This window comes from Grus americana, chromosome 5, assembly GCF_028858705.1.
Source record: "Grus americana isolate bGruAme1 chromosome 5, bGruAme1.mat, whole genome shotgun sequence".
Taxonomy (NCBI): Eukaryota; Metazoa; Chordata; class Aves; order Gruiformes; family Gruidae; genus Grus; species Grus americana.
The window spans coordinates 69,361,715-69,387,405 of record NC_072856.1 but is presented as its reverse complement, the minus strand read 5'-3'; the positions used below and the strand labels follow the sequence as shown (position 1 = coordinate 69,387,405).

Sequence of the window (25,691 nt, the reverse complement as noted above, 5' to 3'; positions counted from 1 at the left end):
AAAAATTTAAAATTTTCAAAATCAGTTTTCTTTATTGTGTTAAAACAGAAAAAGTTCCATTCTCATTTTCATTTAAAGCATTTAATAAATAGGTTTTTAACATTATTTTCCATTATATAGTATTATTCTCCCCTTTTCTTTGTTTTATTATCTTCAATTTTTTTCCTCTTTTCTCCCTTTTGCTTCTTTCTATTCCAGTGACACAATAGGAATGGAAAATGAAAAAAAAAAAAAAAAGGCAATCCACACATTTCTAAGATTTCATTTTTTGTAAAATACTTAATAAATTTAAAACTCCTCTCTCCTGGAACACCTGGCATTTACTGTACTTATTCCAGCCCTTTTCCTTCTCTTCTTTGCCACTTTTAGGGCTCACACTGTCAGAGAGGTCTCAACATGTCCATCCTCCACCTGCTCGTTTGGTTGCACCTATCTTCCTTTCTCCAGCTTGCTCTTGTAAGGGCTTTCCCCAAGCTTTGATTCAGTGACTCTGACACAACCTTCGTCAAGTCCACACAGAGCTGCAAATACATCCAGATGACAAAACAAAATGTGAACATATCTTTATTAATAGCAGGGTAAACACTTCCTGCAGAGCCTTAGGACAAAGGACGTCATTAGGACCAAAGAATATTGATGTCTCAGCTCCACCGTCACCTGGTGCTGTGCTTTGTCACGACTTTATGAGCTCATTAATGATGCTAAAGTGGAGAATCCAGCATTAAGACAACACGAGGATTACTTATTACAAGCAGAGCTGGTTTGCCCGTGATCAGTGTCTGCTCATGATGATTGTGGAGGGGCACCCAGTTGCTTAAGTAATATTCTCGTCTTGAATACTCCCACCTTTCAAAAAGCCCCCTAGAAATCAGAAACCTATTTAGGGTATTGTTACCCTCATTGTTCTGACTGTCATGTCTCTAATTAACCCCTAACACTGACACCCAGCAGCTTCTAAACACAATATAATTTTCAAACTGACATCTCACTGAGCACCCAGCTTCCAGCCCAGCCCTTAGCTTCTGCTTCGATACGGGGAGCATTGATCGAACATGCAGAGCAGCCAGGATGTTGGCCCTCCTGCCTTTTGGCAGCAGCCGAAAGCGAAAGAAGTTAATTTCAATTTATTTGAGTTATTAACTGGTTCGACGTGACAAGGTATCTCTAGGTAACGTAGATCTACCTTGGCATGTTGTTGTGCCAGTTCTAGTCGTTGAACCTTCACCATTGCAACTCAACACTCAGCAGTTGAGCTACTGCCATTACCCAGGGACAGCAGCTTCGTTTTTCCTGGCACATCAAGATCCACAAATTCATTGCTGATTATGAGGGTGATAGCTTCTCACCCAGGCTGTACTGCACTGAATCATGGCACTGTTTTCTGAGCACCAGATTTATCGGCCAGCCCCATAATGTGTTAAATTGTTATGACACATTTTGCTTGTTTAGAGGAACTGCAGTTCTAATTAAGATTAAAAACAAGTTATGACTCAGAGTCCAATAAAAATACAACGCGAATTACATACCCTTAAATTTAATTTACTTACCCATAGGCTGAATATCCTCATGAACGTAAGAAATGCAGCAAAACAATTATTCTAATTAAAAGGAAAGATTTGGTTAAGCCTATTTACATTTTAGTCCAGTCTCAGATACATCACAGTGTCTCACCAGCCTGTCCATTAAGAGAGAAAATCAAAGTGGTTGAATTGAATTACAGATTAGGATCTTGTTGACAAACACTAGAGAGCAAGAGGCCGACAGGAATAAGCAGAAAAGAAGCTGCAGCAGACTCCTGGGCAAAATCAAGAGTTTCAGAAACTCCTGGCACTAGTTAGATGTATGGGTTATAAACCCTGAGATGACCACTACAGTCTTACAATTTGTCCTTCCATACAGTACAGACTGCTGGAGCTCAAATGAACACAGGGTAGAGCAAAACAGGGTTGGAAAACCAAAATAACAGAATGGAGAATTCACTGGTGACTTTCATAAATTGTTCCAATGATTAACTACCACTGGCTCAAGCAAGCAAGCAGATGCATGGTTGCATCTGGATCGGGGATCAGCTTGAATATTTCAGAAAAGCCCTGGAAAAGCTGGACGGTGGAGGCAAGACGTGGAGCTCACCGAGTGCCCGAGCACATGGGAGATGAAGGGACAAACACTGCCCAGTTTGGGACCAAAGGCGGGACTTCATGGATCCTTAACTAGAGCTAGCTCTTGGGCACAGAAACACAGACACCTGAAACTTTCTGATGATGTATTGCCCCCCTCTCTGGCACATGTCATTAGTCTGTCGGTGATTTATATGGTGCCACCAGACTGAGCATCAAGAGAGTCTTTTACGTGCTACGAAAATGCAGCACAAAGCATACCTGAGTGCCCCAGAGCTACGTGCCTTTTGAATAATTACCACCGATGTGGGGATGATGATTGCAGGAGCTAAATTTATGTAGAGACATCCACATCTGAACACCTACACATAAATACATACGACCTGGTAAGTGTGTGCATTACTGAGGAAGGCACAAGCACAAGATTATCTTCTCAATAGTGTGGAGTCCATCAAAATCTGCTGTCCTGAATTTTTGTGACCTGGCTTATTTTATGCTTATTCAATATGGAAATTTCTATACAGATCATATGGCAGTGCTATTACCCGCGTTAGGCAACCAAGGGAGAAAGACCTTTGTTGATGGGCGATAGATACATTGTCCATAAATACGTTAGGACCTCTAATAGGAAAGTATGACCATGCATACTAATAGATTCAACTGGTGCCCGATTGGTGACGGCCAAGACCTTATACTTTGTTTCTGGTTTCTTTGCCTTTCTGTTCTCTGTAACACAACGAGCTTTCCACAATGATTATGATCAATTTAGAAGATACACAGAATGATAAAGGCAAAGCCAGGTAGAAGTATATTATTTTGGGTGAAAATTTGAAAATAATTCTGCTGGTCACGTACTTGCTACAGGCAGGAGACATGCTTCCCCTGTTACAACATAACCATGCAATTCTCCTGGATATGCTCTTCTGCCCCTAAAACTATTACCATCTTCCATCTCTCATTCACTACCAAAAATCAGTTCTTCCTCCTCTCCTGCTATTCCTCAGCCGATGAAGTGTCTTCTGTTATTACTGCTTTTTCTCTTGCATTGTTTAGAAAGTACTCTGTAGGAATATTCTTGCAACCATTTGAATAGCTATTTTATTACCTTTGATCCAATTCCATTTATCTCGAAAAAATGAAAAAATCCTACCAAAAGATTACATTTAGATATCCATATGGTATAGCATTTATTCCGCTCTTGGGCAGTACGGTCTGCTTATCCTCTGTATGAATTGGAAAATGTACTTCAGACAGGGAAGTGTCAAATATAAAGGAAGCATAACTGACTGCGAGAAGGGACTCTGAGGGTCTGTCAATAAGCCATTACTTGTGCTAAATGGTTAAAAAAAGAATTAAGTTTTTTTCTGTTTTTTTTTTTTTTAATTCTTATAATTTGGGGTTTGTTGTTGTTGAACTGCCAAATAAAGAAATGAATTTCCTGAGAGGTTTCAGAGTTAATTTTGTAGAAAGTTACTACCATTTTTTTTTTCTTTTAATGAGAAGTGTTAATTACGGGTGTTTTCCGATTGGTTTCTTACAGCACATGTTCCTACAGAATGATGATTAAACTCTAATCTCATTTTCCACTGAAGTCCTTGAGAAACTCTCTTTTTTACAATTTTGACATTACCCTTCTATATTTTATTAGTGTAAAAATGTAAAACTTAACATTCAGAAACCCTGGCTTTATATTTTTCTTGCTAATTCCACAGCTTTTTGTACCAACATTGTGAAGAAGAGCTCCTATGTCATGGTTTAACCCCAGCCAGCAGCTCAGCACCACGCAGCCACTCGCTCACTCCCCACTGGTGGGATGGGGGGGGAGAATTGGAAGAATAAAAGTGAGAAAACTGGTGGGGTGAGCTAAAGGCAGTTTAATAGGTAAAGCAAAAGCCGTGCACGCAAGCAAAGCAAACAAGGAATTCATTCCCCGCTTCCCATGGCAGGCAGGTGCTCAGCCATCCCCAGGAAAGCCGGGCTCCATCACACGTAACGGTGACTTGGGAAGACAAACGTCATCACTCAGAACGTCCCCCTTTCCTCCTTCTTCTTCCCCCAGCTTTATATGCTGAGCATGATGTCAGCATGGTATGGGATATCCCTTTGGTCAGTGGGGTCAGCTGTCCCGGCTGTGTCCCCCCCGACTCCTTGTGCACCCCCAGCCATCCCGCTGGTGGGGTGGGGTGAGGAGCAGAACAGCCCTTGGCTCTGTGTGAGCACTGCTCAGCAGGAACAAAAACATCCCTGTGTTATCAGCACTGTTTTCAGCACAAATCCAAAACACAGTTTCATACTAGCTACTGTGAAGAAAATTAGCTCTATCCCACCCAAAATCAACACATCCGGCCGTCCTAAGGAAAACCATTTTAATTTTGATTTTAGATTTCATAGTTATGTTAAAAACAGAATTGCATAAAACTAATTTTGGAGAAAAATTAAGAATTTCATTTCTACAAGCTTTAAATAGAAGTTTCTAAATATTCCTGTAAGTTATAAAAGCAAATTTTATTCTCTCAGCTGTAAGTAAAATAACAAAAAATAGCTCAGAAACTCTGAGTCTTACTTCTTGTAATCTGTCTTTATGAAGGAGCCTCTCCTTGCATGCGCACTGCAGACTCTTTCCCACTTTCCTAATATAAGAAAGGGAATGAATTTTGGTTAAAGCTTTATATTTTTTTCAGGTTTAGAAACAGCAGAAAAAGTTTTAGGGGCCTGGGAAGCTATCAGTGTGATCTGGAGATACTGAGTCCTGTTAATGCCCACTGAGACTGCAGCAGATTCGTGATTTTTTTAACCCAATATTTTCGACCAGAAAATTCCAGATTCCTGAAACTGAAAAAGCTGTGGGAAACAACTGGTTTCAACCAATAATCCACAACTGCCTTATAAAGAAACAACCAGTTAACATGTTCAAAACTGTCAAAATTGCTCTAATTGGCAGTTAACGAAACATTTGCATTGATCTAAACAAGCACACGCATACAAACATACACAATCTCCTTTATGTGTTTTTTTTTTCTCATTGCTGTTTGCAATCATTTTCAAGCCATTAATTTTTTCCTCTTGAATATATTTCTCTTCCTTTAAGTACAGCATTTTAATTTAAGCTGAAGAACACCTAATGCCCAGCAGTAACTCAAAAGACTCCAGCCACCTTTGGCGGGGCCGAGCTCAGCGCCCGTGGCAGACGGTCAGGCTGCCGCACACGCCTCTCATGCGCTGGGTACACACTGTTGCTAGCCGATGCAAAATGAGAAATAAGCGTTAAAAATCATTCTCAGTCTATTCTAGACATCCTTAAAGCTGGCATAGCTGGAGGGGAAGATTTTTTTTTTCCCCCCATGTGATTTATAACAGAATACTATGCACAGTGGAGAGCCTGTGTTTTGCTTTGTATTCAATTTCTATGGGATTGAAAGAAAATAGAGGAGCCCTACCTGTGTGTCACGAACACGACGACGGGAACGGATGAACCCTGCGTGCTCTTGTCTGATTGCAGCAGGGTGCTGGATTTGATTTGTTTAAAGCAAGTGTTTTCATTGTGCTGAGGCATGTTGGGGAGGCTGGAGGTCTCACGGACTCAGTCACTTCCCCGCGCCCCAGGGTAACAACCAAGAGAACCAACACCGACGTGAAAAGCCGCAAATATTGTACTGTTAGCAGACCGAGACAAGGGTTGGAGATAAAGCAGGTAAACGTTAGCTGGATTGTCTCCTGCCAAAAGGTTAAGGGCAAATCTGCATTTAGAGGGAGTACAGAGGTGACATGAGCGACAGAGTCGGTGGCAAAGCAGCTCCCAGGGCGATGCTGCAGCAGGAATGCAGGTTTTGGTTCTTCACTTCTGTATGCTGTGTTTCTACCAGCCTGGCCCAATCTTGCCATGAAATCCGTAGCAGCGTGAAGCCAGCAGCTGCTCTGTTCAGAACAGAGAAAAAGCAGTGCTTTCTCGCACAGCGTGCAGCCCTCGCACAACTTGGTCTCAGGACATTGAGGATGATAAAAATCGACACAAGTTTAAGAATTGATTAGGCAGTATCATGAAAGAAATTAGATCTGTCTAGGAATTTGCATTAAGAGCAGAAATATTGAGGAATCACTCAGACTGCTTCACGTTTGCCCCTGCCAGCACCCCTCTCCAAGCTGGGGTCCCTTGTGCAGTACCCTCTTGCAGACATCAGCCCAGCCACGCACGTCAGCTCTGCCAGGTTTGCATGGCCGAAGCATCGCGATGTACCCTCCAGGAGATCAGGCAGGCAGTTGCACCCCCAGAACACGGCGTGCCTTACACAGTATCACAAAAGCCTTGTGGTGTCCTCAGTGAATTGGAAGGGTTTGTGAGCCTAAGCCTATAACCTCATGGGGGTGTCCCTCTTCCCTTTTGCTTTTTACACTCCTGCTGACCTTTAAATGGTGAACAAGAGCACGCCTCGCTATTTAGATTGCTGAGTCCTAGGTAGACGATGAGCTTCAGACTCCCCATCAGGAGTCTATACGGGAGCATCCCAACCTGCCATCCCTCCTGGTGTCCACACGGATGCCAAGGGTTTCTCCTTACCTTGCACTCTCACCTTGCCTGGTGGTCATGGCTCTCCACGTTAGCTCTTTCTAGCTCTGTCAGGCAAGAGAATACATTCTGCTTTGCACAGGCATTCCTTGCTCGTTTGTGGTTTAGGCCAGGTTCTTCCCAGGGCCCCTATAACGTCAGTGGAGGAAACAAATCAGTAGCAGAAGGCAGAGACTCACGCGGATACATCACAGCCGAGCCCATGGGAGCATGAGTGAAGTTAAACGGAGTCACGGTATTGCTGTTATTGCCGGTGAACTTTTCAACCAGAAGAGGCTGTAATGTAAGCAGTCGCCAAAAGGCTCCTACCACTGCATCATCTTGGCAATCGCTCTGAGCTTGGGCTCGGTTTGGCCCCCTTCATATCAGGCCAGTGAAATACGCTGATGTTTTTCATCTAGTGTATGTCACCTGCAGAAAATGAGATTTAGTTTGGATGCCTCATCAGTTTATCTGTCCTGGAAGCTCATGAACTCCTGGGCACATCGTTTCATCCTGTGTTTCGATGGATGATAGCTCCTCACCTGATGAGCTACTGAGGATTTTGAAGAATGTCTTAGAAGACTGCATGTGCATCCACCAAAAAGCCGTAGCAAAAACCGGAATTACAACTAATCTGAAAAAATGGTGGGTTTTTTACTTTCTTGTTATTGGTTTTAAATATCATTTACTTTCAAAATCTGGCATAATTAGGAAGTTAATAAAGTTGTTCTAATGGCTGCCCAATGAAGCAAACTGCCACGTGTCCTTAGAAACAAAACCCAAGGAGTTTCTTATAACACAGGGATCACAGGACCACTTGATGGCAATAGTTAATATTTCCCAAATCCTGTTATAAATGAAAGCAGTCCCTTCTACTGAAATAAAAGAAAAAAAGCAATTTTAAACTCCCAAATTTTGCGGTCAGGTTTTATGTTACCATCTTTCTGTGAACACACATGCAGGTGCCCTTAAAGAACTGCCATTGTGAACATTTTTAGCTTTTCTGAGAGACAGCATTATCTGATAGAAAAAACTTTCAGCTGAGGATAAGAGGGGCTAAATGTTGGTGTTTTTAATAAAAAATCCTTTAAACGTATATGGCATCATGTCATGTTCTAGCGCATGCTTGTACAAAGCCTAATACAACTGGGTTTCATACTCTGCAGTGATTTGCAACTGCTGCTGTAATAAAGAGAATAAAAATGCTGCCTTTTATGATATAGCTGGAAAATGATCACATTTTAGCGCTTTTTTCACTTTATTTGAATGCACTTTTACTTAAATGCTGCTAATATTTTTACTAACATTTTTAATTATTCAAAAAACAATAAATATATTATACTGACTACTGTAATGGTTTTCCTAAACATGCGGATTGAGCATGCTTTTAGGAATGTTGTAATTTGAAAGAACTGGTCTACCCCAATTCTGAAAAACCAAACCAATGTTGATCTTTTCAAAATTTTTTTTTCTTTTCTTTAAGTGCATCTAATAACAGATCAGAAAGATAAGCATTTGCAACACAGGTAGAACAAGAAAAGTATTCTGGTATTTTTCATTTTCTTCTGACAAGGAAATGCCATAAAAAAAACCCCCATCATAAGCTTGTAAAAAAACATTTGGGAGAGAAATTAACTCCTTTCTTTTTTTATTTTTTTTTCCTGATTTTGAAAGTAAGCTGTACTTTCCTTAGTTCCTGCTTTATTCAGAGACATTTCTCAGGCATATCTGGTGCAGCGATATTGCAGGCTATAATATTGTATTATTTACTTTCTGTCATTTGTGAGGACCCGAGTTTATAGTCATAATTCACTGGTGTTTCCTTTCACACCTTGGTGATGTTGATAAGATGAGACAAATAGTTTAGCATTTCCAGCTGTAATACACAATGCCTGGAACAATTTAGCTTCCAGAAATAAAACCAAATCTGTTCCTTTAGCCAGCATTTACAGTTATTTTCCTTTCTGGTGAAAGCTGGAATTGTTCACCTTTATGATATTTTATCACCAGGATCTGGCACAGAAGGGCAGATGGATCTACTCCAGAATAATGCGGGGTTTGCCTTTTTTCATGCTTTTTTTAATCTGAAACTATCTCCAAAGGAGCAGGAAGGCTGGTCTGGAGAAGCACCTTAAATAAACTACCAGAGTGCTCTGGATTTGTTGAAGTGTTGTGAAAAGAAGAGTCACCAGACACAACTTCATCCTCTCTTATTGCAATGAGGATTTGGAAACACAGACAAAAAGACATATTGCTACTTTGCGAAGCATGCCCACTTTAGCCTTAAAGCATTCATAATGCAGGGCAGAAGGTACCATACTTCCCCTAGGAGATAACCCACCAGCCTATTTTTTTATCTAATCTCTACTGGCTGTATCTTTGTCATCTATTTTTTCTTTGCTACATCTAAGGAGACTCTAGCAACACATTACCAAGCAGTCATTATGTCAGACTAGCGTCATAGCTGTGGAAATCTCAGTATACATCAAATGGCATGTAACCTATCATATGGGAGACCTGGTCTGACATTCTGGAACTTGAAATGGACCACTTCTAAGAACTGTTGTTAAAATAGAATTGGGTACTTCATAGATAAACTGAATTGGGGCTGTTATTTATGTTTTCTTCTGTGCCACCAGACAAAATCCCCTGGAAACAATTTTTTCTATTTTTCAGTTGAACCTCTGATAAGCCATGTATGTTTTCCCAACATTTTTTCACTTGTCATGCAGTAGTTTCCCCTGGACCATATTCCTCCATTTTACTTACACAAGTATCATAAAAGTCAGGGTGAAAAGCCTTGCTAAATCAAAATATAAGATGTTCCTACCTCTCCTCCATCCATAGAGTCCATTACAATGTCATAGAAAGAAATCAGATCAGCGTGACATGATCTAACAAATCCATGTTGTCTCTTACTCCTTTCCTTGACATCTCCCAAGTATTTATCAATGGCTCGTTTCAGTGTTTTTGCAGGAATTTAAGTTGGGGGAGGTTGGACTATAAAAAAACCATTACAAATCTTGACCTTTCCTTGCATTATCAGATGGTAAGTTTTTGCACTTCCATTGCTGGAGGACCAGTTTGCTCTTGTTTAACTCCTAACGTACTCAACAGAGTGATTTCTTCTTAGCCTTGATGTTTCTGTCTGCAGTATTTCATCTTTTGCTTTCTACCTTCTGGTTTTGCCCCATCATATGATTGCTATTTCTTCACTCCTTTGCAATGAGGTGAGACAACTTTTAATTTCTGTGGCCTTGGTCCCACCTTGTGCCCTTCCTCAGCCCTGCTAGGAAGGGCTGGTGGATTCATGGAGCTGGATTTAGTGGAGAAACTTGCTGTAGGCTTTCAGTTGACAGTATGCTGTCCCCAGCTCAAGGTATTATGCACTTATAGAATCACAGAACGGTTGGGGTTGGAAGGGACATTTAAAGGTCATCTAGTCCAACCCCCTGCAGTGAGCAGGGACATCTTCAACTAGATCAGTTTGCTCAAAGCCCCATCCAACCTGGCCTTGAATGTTACCAGGGCTGGGGCATCTACCACTTCTCTGGGCTACCTGCTCCAGTGTTTCATGATCCTCATTGTAAAAAATTCCTGCCTTATATCTAGTCTGAGTCTCCTCTCTTTTAGTTTAAAGCCATTAGCCCTTGTCCTGTGGCTATAGGCCCTGCTAAAAAGTCTGTCTCCATCTTTCTTATAAGCCCCCTTTATTTACTGAAAAGCTGCAATAAGGTCTCCCCGCAGCCTTGTCTTCTCCAGGCTGAACAACCCCAACTGTCTCAGCCTTAAATATGATTAACCAGAATGCAGCTCTGCATTCGCCAGCCCTCCAAGCAGCTGATTGACTTTGTAAAGTCACTAATCAGATTGGGTGGTTATTGCAAATGCATGCCATAACCAACCATATCCTTCTAGCCAATCCTAATTTTTCAGTGTGGAATTTTTAATTTTCATTTAATTTTAACACATGGTTTAGAATGGAGAAAAAGATATCCTTATATTATTATATTACTCCAGTTGGTCAATAGATGTTTGGCAAGTAGTGTAAAAAGAGTGTAAAATGTGAATGTATGTTGTTTACTTTTCAGCCCCAAACAGAGAAACATTATTGGAGTTGTGGGGTTTTTCCTGGGTTTTGATTTTGTTTGTTTGTGGGATTATTTTTTTTAAAAATGATACGACTAAATTATCACTTTAAAGAGCAGAAGAAAATATGGGAGGGGGTTTTTTTGAAGGAAAAAATAACTCAGACAGCTGTTTGAATAAGTAGTGACTGAAATTGTAGCGTTAGAAGGAATTTTAAAACTATATTTTATATGTAATCAGTTGGCTAAATCAATCAACAAGGTTGACTGCTGATTGCTTAAGGTATTTAAAACACAAAGCAAGAATATTGCAGCCATTTACTTTTCAGGCTGAATCATGTTGGCATTTTCATGGAAATACATATGCTGCCTATGTTTGACTGACACAAAGATTTCTTGGACTTATTTTTATGATTTTTGTAAATCGCTTCAGTATGTTATATTATCGACATTTCCTTAATGGCTTTATGATTTTTTTAAAAAGGTATTGAATATTTTTTTAAAGCACAACTTACTGCTCTTTAGTTTTACTAGGTAAAGATAAAGTGATGTGGAAATTGAGTCTAACCTAGTAGAAAGAAGATTCAATCTGTATGAAGACCTAGGTCAAGCGTGAGAAGTTGTAGAGCAGAACTACTCATCTGGCCACAGCTTCCATCACTTAATGTGAGAGTTGCTTTCTGAAGGGATGTTGTAGTGAAGTCAGATGATGAAGGGGACAATCTGCAGCCCAGGTAGAAAAGATGGAGTATGCACTTGTGGTTCCCGCTCCTCCTGGACATATTGATGGTGGCCAAGCAGCCTGCTAGGAGACATGGCCAACTTTGAAGCCAATTTCATGTCTCCATGCCCTGGAACATGTCTAAGGGCCACTGTGGCATCTCTGTGATCACCAACCACAGAGCCAAGGAGAAATGTAAACTGTGGCTTACAGCAGGGCAGAAGGTTTGTCTCTTTTGCTCTCTTGATCACACAAGATGAATATATATGTATACATATAGGACTTTCCTCCTGTCCTCTCATACTACCTACTGACATGTGGTTGAATTGAGACACTAGAAGGGACTTCTGTTCTGCTTTTTGCCTTTTTAACTTCTCCTCTTATTTCTCTTCTGGTCATTCGTTACGTTCTTTTGTCCTGCTCTTTTATTTTTGTTTTATGAGAAGCTTGGTACGTAGTGATGGTCCTGGGCCATGGAGGCAAAGCCATTTCTTGGTTTGTTCCTAAGGGAGTCATTTGAATACCACGCAAAGCCAGAAGGCAGAAATATCGCCAACTATCTAAGACTGAGAGACTACTTTGTCCTTTATTTATGGGGAACTCTGGTCCTTGATGTGCTGGATGGAGAAATTTGGGTTGCTTCAGGCAGCAACATGAAATAGCAAGAATTATCCATCTATTTTCAATTTGCCATCTGTTTATTTGTTCAAAGTATAATATGGGTTGGGTGGAGTGATAAGGAAAGGCTACAAATTCAGAGTATAATAAACTGAACTCGGAAGCCTAGCCTTAGGAAGCCTAAGAAAAGAATGAGGAAAGTCACAAGTATATAAAGAAAAAATCCACATTTCTTCTGGTTGGGCTTCTTGGTGTTCCTTTTAAGTATCTCTGCTGAAGTCATCATCTGGCTGAATTAACTAGATGATTTTATCCTCTTCTATTTGATTTAAAAAATAAATCTAAAGCAAGTAAAAAAAGATATATATATATTTAAAAAAAAAAAAAATCACATTCACCTCTTTTTTATTTGTAAGCTATACAATTCCTGCTGATCCACGTGCATATATGCATCTCTAGCCTCAGCCACATTTAGTCTCTCCAGTATATATATAAGAAGGAACTGGTCATTAAAACAGTTTTGCTGAGTCCCACTGAAAGTTGTCTAAAAATCAGCTTTCACTTTCAGTGATTTCATTAGGGAATTAGAAGTAGGCAAGGAAAGATGCTGAAATACCTCAAGCACACGATCGTTAGCTTCCAATAAGGCCTTTGAAAGTATTAACCTTTAGCTGACCGATCTATGTATTGAGTATTGCTCCATGGATTTGCTAGATGGAAAATGAAAAGTTCTGATGCTCACTCTGCTTCTTTGTGCAGAGTAATAGACAAACTCCCTGATGCCAACCTCTGTGGCATCACATCCACTAAAAGCTCCTCTTCCGCTGTCCTAAACGCTTTCAGATAAATCTATTTCAGGAGGCATTTGTTTAAGACCTGTATTCTTTAAATCCCACATCTGTAAGTTTTTCATGAATGTGTAAATAAACAATTTTTTTTTTTTCTGGGAAAAAAAACCCAACATACAAATAAATACAAACATAATACCTATTAATATGTCCTCCCTTGAAACAATAATCATAAAAAAGCTATGCTAACGTGGGTGCTGCCTGCCACAGAGCTGGTTTGTTATCCTGCTGAAAATGGAGTAAAAAATCATGGCATTTTTGTAATTTCAGGCATGCAGTCTGCTCTCCTTCATGCAGGTAAGACCCAAATTTGAACCAATTTTGGGCATGCAGAGAGCTAAGGTGGCTGGTTGGAGTCTATACATGCTTTTTAATGAAGAGAAGAGCTTTTGTGGTGAGTTGAAGCACTGAGCTCTTCAGTGTCTCAGCAGGGAATATTGCTTCATGGTCCCATTCTGGCACCCAGTAGGACTACGCACATACCACCATACGAGCAGTGCCTGTCTCTGCTAAGGAACGCCCACCTCTTTACTAGCCTATAACTGTCCTCCAAAGCCCTTCAGACATCCGCAGAAAGCAGATAATCTGGCAACGATCGCTCAGGACAAACATCGTTTCCCAGTAGTGGCAAACGGCTAAACCCTGGGTTTGATATTTGATCATGATCATTGCATGAAAGTAGGGTTGTTACAATAATTTCCCAGTATTATAAGGGAGGGTTTTTTTTCAGGAAAACAGACAAAGGTCATCTTTATCTGAAGACTTTCCAAAGAAAGAAATGAATGTAGCAAGCAAGTCAGATTCCCAAGCTCTGACAGTCCATTACAGTCAACAAACTGTCCCTCTTCTACTTTACATGGGCATTGCATATTCTTTTAATATTAATAATTATATGTAATTAATTATTTTAATAACCAAGCTATTGTAAACACATCATAATATACCTTTCTCACATTCTTTTGTAATTGTGTTACTCCATTTTAGCTACACAAGACTGCAAAGCAAAAAGAACACTTGATCCCAGAGCAAGAAATTCAGCAGGTCTCCTGGAGAAGACTGTCAGCTCTTTGGGCAAGACTTACCATGTGAACAAGTGATTCTCCATTTTTTTCTGAGAAAAAGGAGGTACATTAGCTGCTGCACATCCACAAATGGTTCTTGTGTTACTGACACTGCAGACACCGGAGCAGGGAATGCTCTCCTTTGAACAATCCAATGCCTCTTGGTTTGTATGCTGACTTGCATTGACACACGCACCTATAAGGAGACAACAGAATAATATGACCAATGCTGCCTCCCGTGAAACCAGGCTGATTTGTCTAACATGTCTAAATTCTTTCTTTTTAGACCTACCTTGCTAGTCTTGGAAAAAAACTTCCTTATTATTAACCGTGCTGACTGATCTATTTTCCTTTGGATCATCTCACCATCTTTTTTTTAAAGTATTAGGACAATACTGGAAAACAGTTAACCATTAAGTATTAACCCAGCTTTGCTTCAAAGCAAAGTAGTGGTTCACAAACCTCCTCAATATTGTCCTTTGGGACGCTTGTATCCTTTCATCTGTGGTGTTTGATTTCAGCAGATACTATCTCACATCTGTCTTGCTGACAGAGATAAAACTCTCATTCCACCTACAACAGCAAAAAGATACCTGCTGGATACATCTGCATTTTCCATGTGATCTATCTCCTGCAAAGGCCTCGTATTTCATTTTTAAGAAACGCTGTCCCTGCCCACCAGGCACTGCCTTGTCCTTGCTCCGTTTGGCTTTGCTTCGCTTATCGCTCTCGTTCCCATACTGCTTTCCAACTATGAGGGCAGTTTGCCCTGCATCGCTTTTATTGCATCTGTGGGATTTTATTGTGTATGAGCACGTGTCCTTGAACGTTTCCCAAGTTTCATAAGGATTCCTTGGGTTACATCAGCAGGGCTAATCGTGTCAAAGATTGCTCCAAGCTTTGGAAGAGAAGTTCTGATTATCCGTACCGTCTGGTGTCCGTTTTGTGAAATACTCTCCAAGTATCAGAGGGAACACCCAAGCCCAAAGGCAATGGAACACTGTTGAGGTCTACAGCGTCTCTCTCCCTGTGACAGTGCAAGAGTTAACGCACTTTATTGACTTGTAGCTCATTGAGTGCCTCACGGCGCGTGGAAGTTCTTCTTGCTTTTAGACACCTCATGGAGAGCCGTAAGGTTTCGTAGCCTGGTGTCAGTCATGACAAATGTGCTAGCTGAGTGGAGCACTCAAACTATAAGAGAGAAATGATTACTCCAGGAGCACCTTGATGAATTTGGAGAATATCAGAGATCGCTTTCTGTCCAGATGATAGTCAGTGAAACAAATTAATAGAAAGGTTGCTGGAATGATAATAATCTGCAAAAGCATATGTTGTGAGTAGCTAATAATGTCCCTTCTTTGTTGGAAGTGATTATTTTTCATTTAGCAGATCTGAACAGCTAAATAACTTGCATCTTTGCTCATTCCATTCCTCAGTACCAAATTACAGTACGAAAAGTGAAGTTATCCTAAGGGCAAAAAGAAAATAGAACGATATATTAAACCCGAGTTGTAAGTAATTGTGAATTTTCTTAAATAGTTCTTTCAAAAATTACATTTTCTCAAATCCTTGAGTTATGCAGTATATTTGAAACATGAAAGCAGTCACAACTTATGTCTACTATTTTATTGACAAACAGTCTTTACGTCAATGGGACAAAATAGACAATTAATTACAAACATTTTAGAGTAAAATTTACAGGTCTGAGTTAGGATAAACTAGGAATGGAATATAGTTATAAGGAGCCATCAGTTTGCATAGAATGACATCACATATTAATTGCTTTTTAGGGAGTTGTGGTATCACAGTTCTTACTATATTAAAGTTTTTATCACTTATTTTTGTGTTTCCTGTTGAGGAAAAGGAACTGCACTGGTCACCTCATGATACAGCCAAAGCCTGGGAAATACGGAGATTTGTTGTCCGAGCTACTGCTATGGTTATGTTTGCAATGATGTACCCCCTGCTTCTTACCAACAGTCAACGTCTAGTGCTAGTATTCCATATTAAATGAAATTCAATTGTCCATTAAAATTATCATCCCCATCTCTCTCTATTTTAGGAATAGCAGTGCCAGCTTCAACTTAAAGGCTCTTAGTATGTGAGATATGGGAAGCTTAACCTTGGAGAGGGAAATTTCAGAAGATATCTGAACAGAAACATCTCCTTCTTATTATTGATTGGGACCACTAGAAACATCTGTTTCTAGTATCAGCAGAGACAGACTTTCTCATCTTTCACTTTAGGACATGAGATCTTTCATGTGATAAATTTGGACTTTTTAATTTTGTCCTTCTTACCATCTTTTCCTGTTGATGTATCCAATTCCACATGAGAGTGTTCAGTTAGTTTATGTTTTATGTTTCCAGACCAAGCAGACAGGATGAGTTCTTCCCAATGTCCCTCAGCTTCAGAAGGACCAATCTTTGGGGACCATCAGCAACATGCGTGGTGCCTCTGTGAAAAAAATAAATTAAGAAAGCGCAGTAGGAGGTGTCTGGAGTGGAGACAAGAGGGGGACTGAACAGGGTCAGGAGGTGCTCCATGGCAGAGCAGGTACAATCCCGAATGGAATGTGGCCCAGGGATAACCCACACCAGTGCAAAGGGAAGGCGTTAGGAGGAAGGAGCAGAAGAAAAGAGTGAAGGAAGGAGTGGCACAGAGAATACACTACAGTTTATTATGATAATTTTCAAGGAAAGATGATTTGAAAACTTCCCAGATTTATCCAGTTATGTCTCTGGATAAATTTCCTATTAATTATTAAAAATACTTCCATGGTTTGGAGATAAGGAATATGTATTACCTATGCTGCTGTTCTGAGATTGAATGCATAATCTCTACCTATACTAGGAGTGGTTCCCCTGTCATTACAGAAACATGACAGGTTGATGTCATCTTCATTTACCAGCTAGGATGCTGCTGCACCAAATTAACATGAAATACACAGAATTAAATTACTCAGAGATCTAAATATGATCACATACAGACAAAATTTAAACTTAAATAATATGAAAATCTATCTAAACTTTCTGGATATATGTTTTCTTTGCCTAAGAAGTTCCATGGTTTCACTACAGTGAACATTTCAGCCTGCTTTTAGCTTGAGGGAAACCACAGTTCCCAGCCACCTGCAGAGGGAAAGTTTCTTGTCTCCATGTTCCAAGACAATTCATATCTACTTTCCTAAATTACCAGTTGCATTAAATGCTTTGTGGGAAAAAAAAAAAAAAACAACACAAAACCAAAAAAAACAACAAAAAAACCCCAACCCAACAATTTCTCCTGCTGCAGAGCATGATAAATTTCACTTAACCATAACAAAGCCATATCTTAGGTATCAATTCCCATTTTCTGTTCTGGATGATCCATCATTTTCAGGACAGGCCAATCTTAGTCAAAGAAAGGAAAAAAATCCTATTCTTCTCCCTGCCAAGGCTTTCAGATTCATTACACTGGTATTTTAATAGATGAATGCCTGCAGGGTATGAACCATATTTATCCTTTAAATGTTAAAACATACAAAACAAGGTATATTATACACAATAACTCCTCCACCATCTCCTGAGCATTAAAATGTAGAGAAGATGTATGCAAAAAAAAAAAAAAAAAAAAAAAAAAGGCACTACTAATATTACTGAGATTAGTAAGCAACACTCAGATTCTTGGTTAAATTATATTTTAATATCATATATTCTTGATACAATAGGCGTGACAACTCTCTCCCAAGGTTAGGTCTTAGGAGGTCTGGCTTTCAAAACCTGCCCAGGGGAAGAGTATTTCTTCAGTTAACTTAGATAATGGATGCTTGGTAACTATGAGCCCTTCGTATGATTTTCAAGTATGTTTGGCTAGAGAAACCTTTCACGGTCAAATAAAAATGTTTGTTGAGCAGTGCCGGTAGCCAGACTCATTCTAGTGGAAAAGCATCTGCTTCTGGAGTTCAATCTGGATGAGGCTGTCAGAAGCCAAGTGAGGTTCTAAAGCCAAATTTGATGACTTTGTGGGAATGGAACAACAATGTCCTATGGAAATGTTTACTACTGGATTTATATAAAGGAGTTATCCATTCTAATTAATTAATCATGGAAAGAAAAGAGAGAAAGGGGAAATAAAGATGCTGAGAACATTGTATGAAGTTCTTTTCATCTAGATGGATTTATACAATATTAGTACTGAAAATTTCCCAAGGAAATGAGTACCGAGGAAAACCACGATTATTACCCCCAAATGCCTGTTTTAAAAGAGCCTGCTCTCACGTGGAAGGCTGATCCCGCCCTAGGGAGATCCTCTGAGATGGTGGAGATGGACGCCCATGCTGGATGTGTCAGACCTGGACTTACAGCCTCTGCACCCCAAGGGACAAAGAGGTCCCTGGCCGTGCTCCTAGGTCTGACTTCTGTGCTGCCCTGGGATGTTTGGAAAATGTTCAGCTGTGCAAGCAGTCACTCACCACTTTGCAGCACCAGGACAAGAATAAAAGAAGAGCAAAAACAAAAAGGCAGAGAACAGGGAGAAATTAGGAGCAAAACCAGTTACAGCTGGAAAGAACATGAGACAAAGCAGCAGTAAGACACTAGAAGTAACGAGATACAGAAAAATGTCATTTTGTTATTTCATGGGCAAAAAGAAACACCAAACAAGAAGGCAGCTTGAATGCTTAAAGTGCATTTTTCTCAGTCTTCATGGAAAAAAATATATGAATACTAATTAGGTTCTCCTGAGAATTAATATTAATGAAGCTAACAACACCACAGTGCAGAATCAGTGCAACATTATTTATCTGAGTTATAAATATTCAGCTCATCAAGATCTGGCGAAACCCATCTGAGCACTTAGGGAACTAAACATAGCAATTTCTAAACCATTAGTGATTACCTTGGAAAACTCAGAAAGGGCTGGTAAGGTCCCCAAGGTACAGGAAACAGCAAATACAGGACCTCTCTTTAAAAAGAGAAAGGATAAGAAGACATAACTGTAGACTTATCGGCATAACCTCTGTAAAGAAGGACACTGAAACATTGTTTAGCAATCTATTTGTAAGTGCTAGGAGAAGAGTAAGATGATAAAACATCCAATGTGATTTTCTCAAAGGCAGCAGTGTCAAGCCAACAAATTTTCTGTTATCAAAAGAGTAATTGGAAAAGAGTCACTGTTTTTGCTCTAGCAGCTCTTTTTACATAGTTGTACCTGACATTCCCATGAATGAAATATGATGAGGGTGAAATCATCAGAGTATTGATGGGCCATCAGCTGAAACGCTCTGAGATTAGTTATCAGTGGTCTATTTTAGGGCATGTGAAATGTGTCTTGCCAAGGGCTGCCCCGGATTTAGTACTCAAGTATTTTCCTTAGCATGCAGATGATGAAACAGAGAATCTGGGACACACTAATGTGTGGCTCTGAAACCATTGTTAGTGGTGATACTAAAGAATTTTTTTGTATATTTGACAAAAATATCCTGAGGATTGCTTAGAGCCTGTTTTATAGCAGGGAGATGGAAAAGATGACCTCCTGAGGTCCCTTTAAGAACTATTTTCCAGTGACCACATCACTCTGAAACTTTGATAATTTATTAAGGTTGTTGGAAAAACCTGTCTTGTCATTACACTGATTGGGATTATCTGCTTTTGGGAAGATTGTTGTTCGTATCTATAGCAATGATGATATTAAGAAGACAGATACATTCCGATAACACTACCGCAGTAAAGGGGGAACAGGGTTATAAGTACAGAGCTATCAGTTTTCTGTGATTGCCCTGATAGATGGGGTAAGAAATGCACAACAAACTGGAAATCATTAAATAATAAATATCAGGGAAAATGAGTCAGAGCAAGACAGAGGAATAGTTAAAGTCAAAATCAAGCGGTTATACAGAGGAATAATTAGGATTGCTCAAATGCTCTATATTTAGGTCTTGGATTTTTGAATGAAAATTTGAAACATGTTTTAATTCTATTTAAAATGTCCTTTCTCTGATTTTGGATGAATTTCCTACCCATGTAATGAGAACAGTAGCATTTCCTACCTCTCAGACTTTGGTTCTCTGGTGCACTGAGCTTGTCGATGCTTCAGAACAGAGGTTGTGGTGCCAGGTGTAGCTCCACCCTCCACTGTGATGAGTTGGTTGTCTTGGCTAAGGCATCTGTAAAACTGCAATAATAATAATTTACATATCATGTAAAAATTGCTATCTAGCATAAATAAAAATAAATTCTGAAGCATGAAATTTAAGCTCAGGACATTGAACTCCTTTGCTGTTTTGTAACTCCTTGGGACTCGCTTTTTCATTTGTTTTTCTTATTTTATCTTATACACAAACTGTTTTGTGTGAATAGAATCATTTACAGGGGACTAGTAGAGTTCTTGGCCTTTTATAAATTAGTGTGATGGAATATTACCTACTTCTTTGAGTCTCAACCCACAATCCTCATGATTTATGACATTTAATGACACTTGGTGGCATAACACATTTATTTTAAAATCTCTGCCATGCAAAGCACTGCAAAATGAAAAATGTCAATTTTTTTACAGTACCTAGGAGATCCAGAAAGAAAATGTAGAAAACTGCACTCTATTTCCATTATGGCAGTCACATTCATTAAAGCAATTAAATTAAATTGAAATTAACTTCAGAAGATCTTCCACATGCCTAAAACAGCATATTTCCCTACAGTCTTTTGTTGTTACTATTCTTTTGACATTACTGCCTGATCATTTAAGAAATGATGATTAATGACACTTCAGAAATGATCTTGATTGCTCTGAACGCTTGAACCGACTATTTATGAAAATATTGGAACATTGAACACAGAGTATTGATTCTTTTTCACGAGATGCTAGACCTCAACCCCATCCACAATCACAGTCCTTGTCACTTCACTGCCATAAGAAGTAATTCCCTCTCCGTTTCCCTCATCACATCTCAAAGCAATTCATAAACATGACCGTATCTCTTCACATTACTGAAGTCAAGGAAAAGGAGTCAAATGTCCTTAAAGCAGGAGTGTTTGTGCTCCACAATTATGCCTGACCCAAAAACTTAGCTAAAATCTAGCACTAAATGGCTGAATAGAGGAAATCCCCACACACTCTGCATATCCTCAGTTCTGTCTTCTTCAAGTCAAGATCTTTTGCTGAGAAAATGTACTTTTGCTGACCAAATAGCTGAAAGAAATTGTAAAAAAATCTTCTGATTAGCAGATGAAATTCTGGGGTCATGGAAATCAGTGGTGAAACACATCCCATCGATGTGTGTAACACAAAGCATAGATTTAAGCATTAACTTGAGCAACGATAAAAGTGAACGTTAGCAGTGATAGAATCTTTATAGCTGCTTTGGTAGCTGAAGAATTTGCAGTATCTGGGACAAACGTTATCAACATTTAAAGTAATGAAACTATGGACAATAACAGATGCCCAGATTTTAACAATTCTCTTGGTACAAATATTAATTAAATGGAGGATAAGAATTTCCTTTTTACTGGCTATAAGCTGCAGATTACAGTTCTAGTTACGGTTTTTGCTCTGTAGCTGTTGCAGGCTGCAGATTTTGATGCAGGAAATTTGTATATATTATCCCTATATACAGCCATAAAGACGGCAGGGTGAAAAGATCCCAGCAGAGCACTGGCTACCAAAAGCCAAAGGGCTGAACGTTTGTGGATGCAATAGCTATCAGGTCGCTTTACCAGCAATCCAGTAGCAATATAATGATGGCAAATATAAGTCAATAGTTTGGCTATAATAAATGTTGTGGTGTGTACGTATCACTGGTCAGCCGCGCAGTTCATGTCTGCTGTGAGGGTATCTCTACGAGCATCTTAACTCAGGGATGTGAAAGGTGGTTGTGACTCATTACGGATCCAGGTGTGGACAGAGGCTTCTGCAGGGCTCTGTACAAATGGAATTACTGCTAATTACTGCACAACCCAGCCTTTAAGGGCAAACACCCCGTTTCCAAAAACTAGGTTTGGAAGTCAAGCAGAACAACGGGATGAGCTGCCTTTTACACTCTGCCTAAGCCATGGACCATGCTTCCCTTCCTAAGCGTTTCCAAAGCAACAGTAAATAGTACCCCTGTTGAGACAACAGTATATTGCACTCCTGCTGAGAGGAATTTGCATTTCATTTGCAGATTATTATACCCGAGGCTTAGTCTAAACTGCTTTCAAATTTCCTTTGCTCCTATTGGGTATTCACGTCTGTGCCTAGATAGAATTTAGAAACTTGAAATTACTCTCACATCACGTACAAGACCATATGTTTCACCATAAGACGTTTGAAATAAGAAATGCCCATCATTTTGCACAGATAGGTAATGTAAAATGGACAGATTAATAAATCCAGGAAGAGCCACATTCTCTTTCATCCACATGGATATACTTTCTGTGGAGAAAATGAAGTTACAGAAAGTACCTGGCCATCAAATTTAAAAGTTAGGCTGAATTTGTTTTGGGGGAAGGAAAAAAAAAAATAAAAAAAATCACAGAAACACACAGGATCACGGAATCGCTGAGGCTGGACACATCTCTGGAGATTGTCTCATCCAAGGGGCAGTGAGAGGAGGCTGTCCAGCGCTCTGTCCAACCAGGTTTGGACTGTCTCCAGGTACGGAGACCCTACATCCTCTCTGGGCAACCTGCTCCAGTGTTCTAATACCCTCATATTAAAAAAGTTTCTTCATATGTTTTTTCAATTTATGGCCGTTGCTCCTGTCACTGGGCACCACTGAGAAGAGCCTGACTCCGTCTCCTTTAGTGCCCCTCATCAGACAGTAGATAATATCCCTGAGCCCTCTCCTCTCCAGGCTGAGCCGTCCCGGCTCTCTCAGCCTCTCCTCATGCGAGAGATGCTCCGGTCCCTTCATCGTTGTTGTGGCCCTGAGCTGGACTCCCTCCAGTAAGCCCATGTTTCTCCTGTACTGGGGGGCCCAACCCTGGACCCAGCACCCCAGCTGTGTCTCACCAGTGCTGAGCAGAGGGGCAGGATCCCCTCCATCGACCTGCTGGTCATGCTCTGCACCCCGGGAAGCTGGTGGCCATCCTTACCACGTTGCTGCCTTGTACAATGCCATGTAATATTGTAACATTCCTCCTCATATATTTGGTCTCCTTGTTCTTATTACTCGCTTCATAGAATCACAGAATCCCAGACTGGTTTGGGTTGGAAGGGACCTCAAAGCCCATCCAGTTCCCACCCCCTGCCATGGGCAGGGACACCCTCCACTAGCCCAGGTTGCCCAAAGCCCCATCCAACCTGGCCTTCAACACTGCCAGGGAGCCAGGGGCAGCCACAGCTTCTCTGGGCACCCTGTGCCAGGGCCTCAGCACCCTCACAGGGAAGGATTTCTGCCTCACATCTCATCTCCATCTGCCCTCCTGCAGCTTCAGGCCATTCCCCTTGGCCTGTCACTCCCTGCCCTTGGCACCAGCCCCTCTCCAGCTTTCCTGGAGACCCTTTAGATACTGAAAGACTTTTTCTGTAGTTGTTTTGGTTTAAACCGTTCTTGTGAGTAAAAGCTGCCTGCAGTGAGGAGCTGGTGAGGTGGGATTGTCAGAGTCCTGCTGCATGTCAGCAGCGTTATCTCCATGCTCTGTAATTTGTCTCAGGCTCTGCCATGCTGTATTTTTTGCTCAAGGTCTGCTGCACCTGTTCCTATCTCAAAAGTAAAATGCCATATATTTATACACAAAAATCAACTAAGTAGTCCTACTGAGCAGATGTGCAAGGCACATTATTAGCACAATATCTTTGAGTTAAAGCATCTCTGAGGGAAAAAAAAAAAAAAAAGATTGTTAAATTCAAGTTCAAATTACACATATATAAAGTGCCATAGCCAAAAACTTCAGATCAGGTCTAATTCCTCTGTGGTTACTCAGAGACACAGTTACACAAACCTGACCATCAGCTGGCAGGGAATCAGGGTACCCAAACCCTCCGCTACAGCCCTCCACTCTCGATCAATGAAAAGATGGAGGTGAAATGCTTTTTTGATTATTAAAATGTTGCAAATTCTCCTACAGCAAGCGGATAAATATACACAACATATTGTATAGAAATGAGAATTTAGAAAGTGGCCAGAAATTAGGTATGATAATTCTCATATCATTACTAGTTTTCTGGGGCACTTTTTGTAAATAAGTGCAGTGATATGGCTTTGTTTTCTCTGTGATGTGCAAAGCCTCTTATCAGGTCAAGTAAGTAATGTCTGTCTTTTTTATTTTAATAAAATGCTATTAGGATAACACCATTAGGGTATCAATTATTATTAGAATATCTTTCCATGTAATATTTCAAAGGAAAAATGGCTGCTATCACGTTCAAAATTGTTCTTTGAAAATGCTCTTTTCCACAAAGTGTATTGCATTAAGAAAATAAATTTATGGAAGGACTATGTCTTGGTGTGCTGGTTTTGGCAGCCAAAACCAGCACACTTGGGTAACTAAATTCTGAAAAATATTAGGGCTTTGACAAGTCACCAAGTCAGGCACTTGCTTTGGTTTCCATTATGGAAAACTAAATTAGAGTATTGCTGCTGTTCTTGCAGGTTTTCATACCCAAGTGAAAATTCGATACATGCTGGAGTAACTCGGAAAAACAATATTTCTTTACTGTCCTAGTGAACCCTTATTTTTTTGTGTTTTTCAAGCTGCCACAGCTTCAATGAAAGAACAAACAATGCTCCTACTGTTTCTCCAGAACAGCCCAAATTCTGATGGTCATGGTGTTCCCCTAGCATCCTCCTGAGGTGGGCAATAAAGACAGATGTCTCCTGGTCTGTGCGAATGTCCCAGTCGGCCTCGCGTGGGTGATTTTGTCTGGGGAGCAGTGGCATGCTCAGAGCATGGGCAATCTGCTGGGGGGTGAAAGGAAGAACCATGGCTTCCACCTTCCAACCCATCGCCCTGAGGACAGACCATCCCCATCCAAATCTTTGTCACTGCTCTGGTTTAAAGCAGGTCTTCATCACCCCTTTTGGTGGCCTGCAAGATACACTACAGGACAACCTACGTTGCTCAACTCAAATCTAAGTACAGAGCAGAGCTAGTGCTCTGTAATATTACACTCTGTGTGTGTGTGTATATATATATCTGTGCATATATATATATTCAGTATGTATGTACACATTGTGGCTCACATCACCAGCTCCCTATGTGCCTCCTAAGTTCCTGTTGCCCATCTCACTTGTGCGTAGCCCGTGGGCTGCCCGCTGTGTCTCTGCACTGCGAGGGCTGCACGGAGGGAAGCCTCACTCTGCCAGCTTTGAGAAGATCTACTGCACGGTGGTACTGAAGAAAATATTGGAAGTTTGCAACAAATAGATAGGGAATATAATAAGAAAAACACATTTTTCTATACTTCTCTGAAAGCTGTTGACATTTCCTAAGGAAGGTGGGTTTATATTCCTTCCCAAAATAATCGTGGACCGTATAAACCCATTAAATCATTGAAAGACTATTGAACATCTTACAAATGAAATATAGAGATCTAAATAAATTTTGAGGAGCATTATTCTAACGTCCTTCAAAAGTGTGTCAAATACTTCTGTCTTACTGCCTGTTACATTACCTAGCCATTAAACATGTATTATCTTTTGAAGGAAAAGCAGAGATTAATGACCTGAACCAAAATGATGAATTCACTGTGCAAGATGAGGTAGACTTCTGAAACAAGCCAGCAAACAGAGGGA

The 25,691-nt window shown here is 40.2% G+C and overlaps 1 long non-coding RNA gene across 4 annotated transcripts; it reads right to left on the bottom strand.

Annotated features, from left to right (window-relative positions):
- Positions 1-98: 98 nt before the first annotated feature.
- On the bottom strand, positions 99-25,416 carry LOC129207069 (uncharacterized). 4 transcript variants are annotated; one of them, XR_008577362.1, is made up of 9 exons: positions 25,187-25,416; positions 20,028-20,152; positions 16,300-16,456; positions 14,462-15,467; positions 14,021-14,195; positions 6,673-6,810; positions 4,681-4,747; positions 1,548-1,598; positions 99-521 (listed from the first exon to the last, which is right to left on the bottom strand). It is a non-coding gene; the product is annotated as an uncharacterized LOC129207069 (long non-coding RNA). The 4 variants fall into 4 exon arrangements; XR_008577361.1 differs by having other exon boundaries at positions 14,593-15,467; XR_008577364.1 differs by having other exon boundaries at positions 14,928-15,467.
- Between the last annotated feature and the right edge of the window lie 275 nt (positions 25,417-25,691).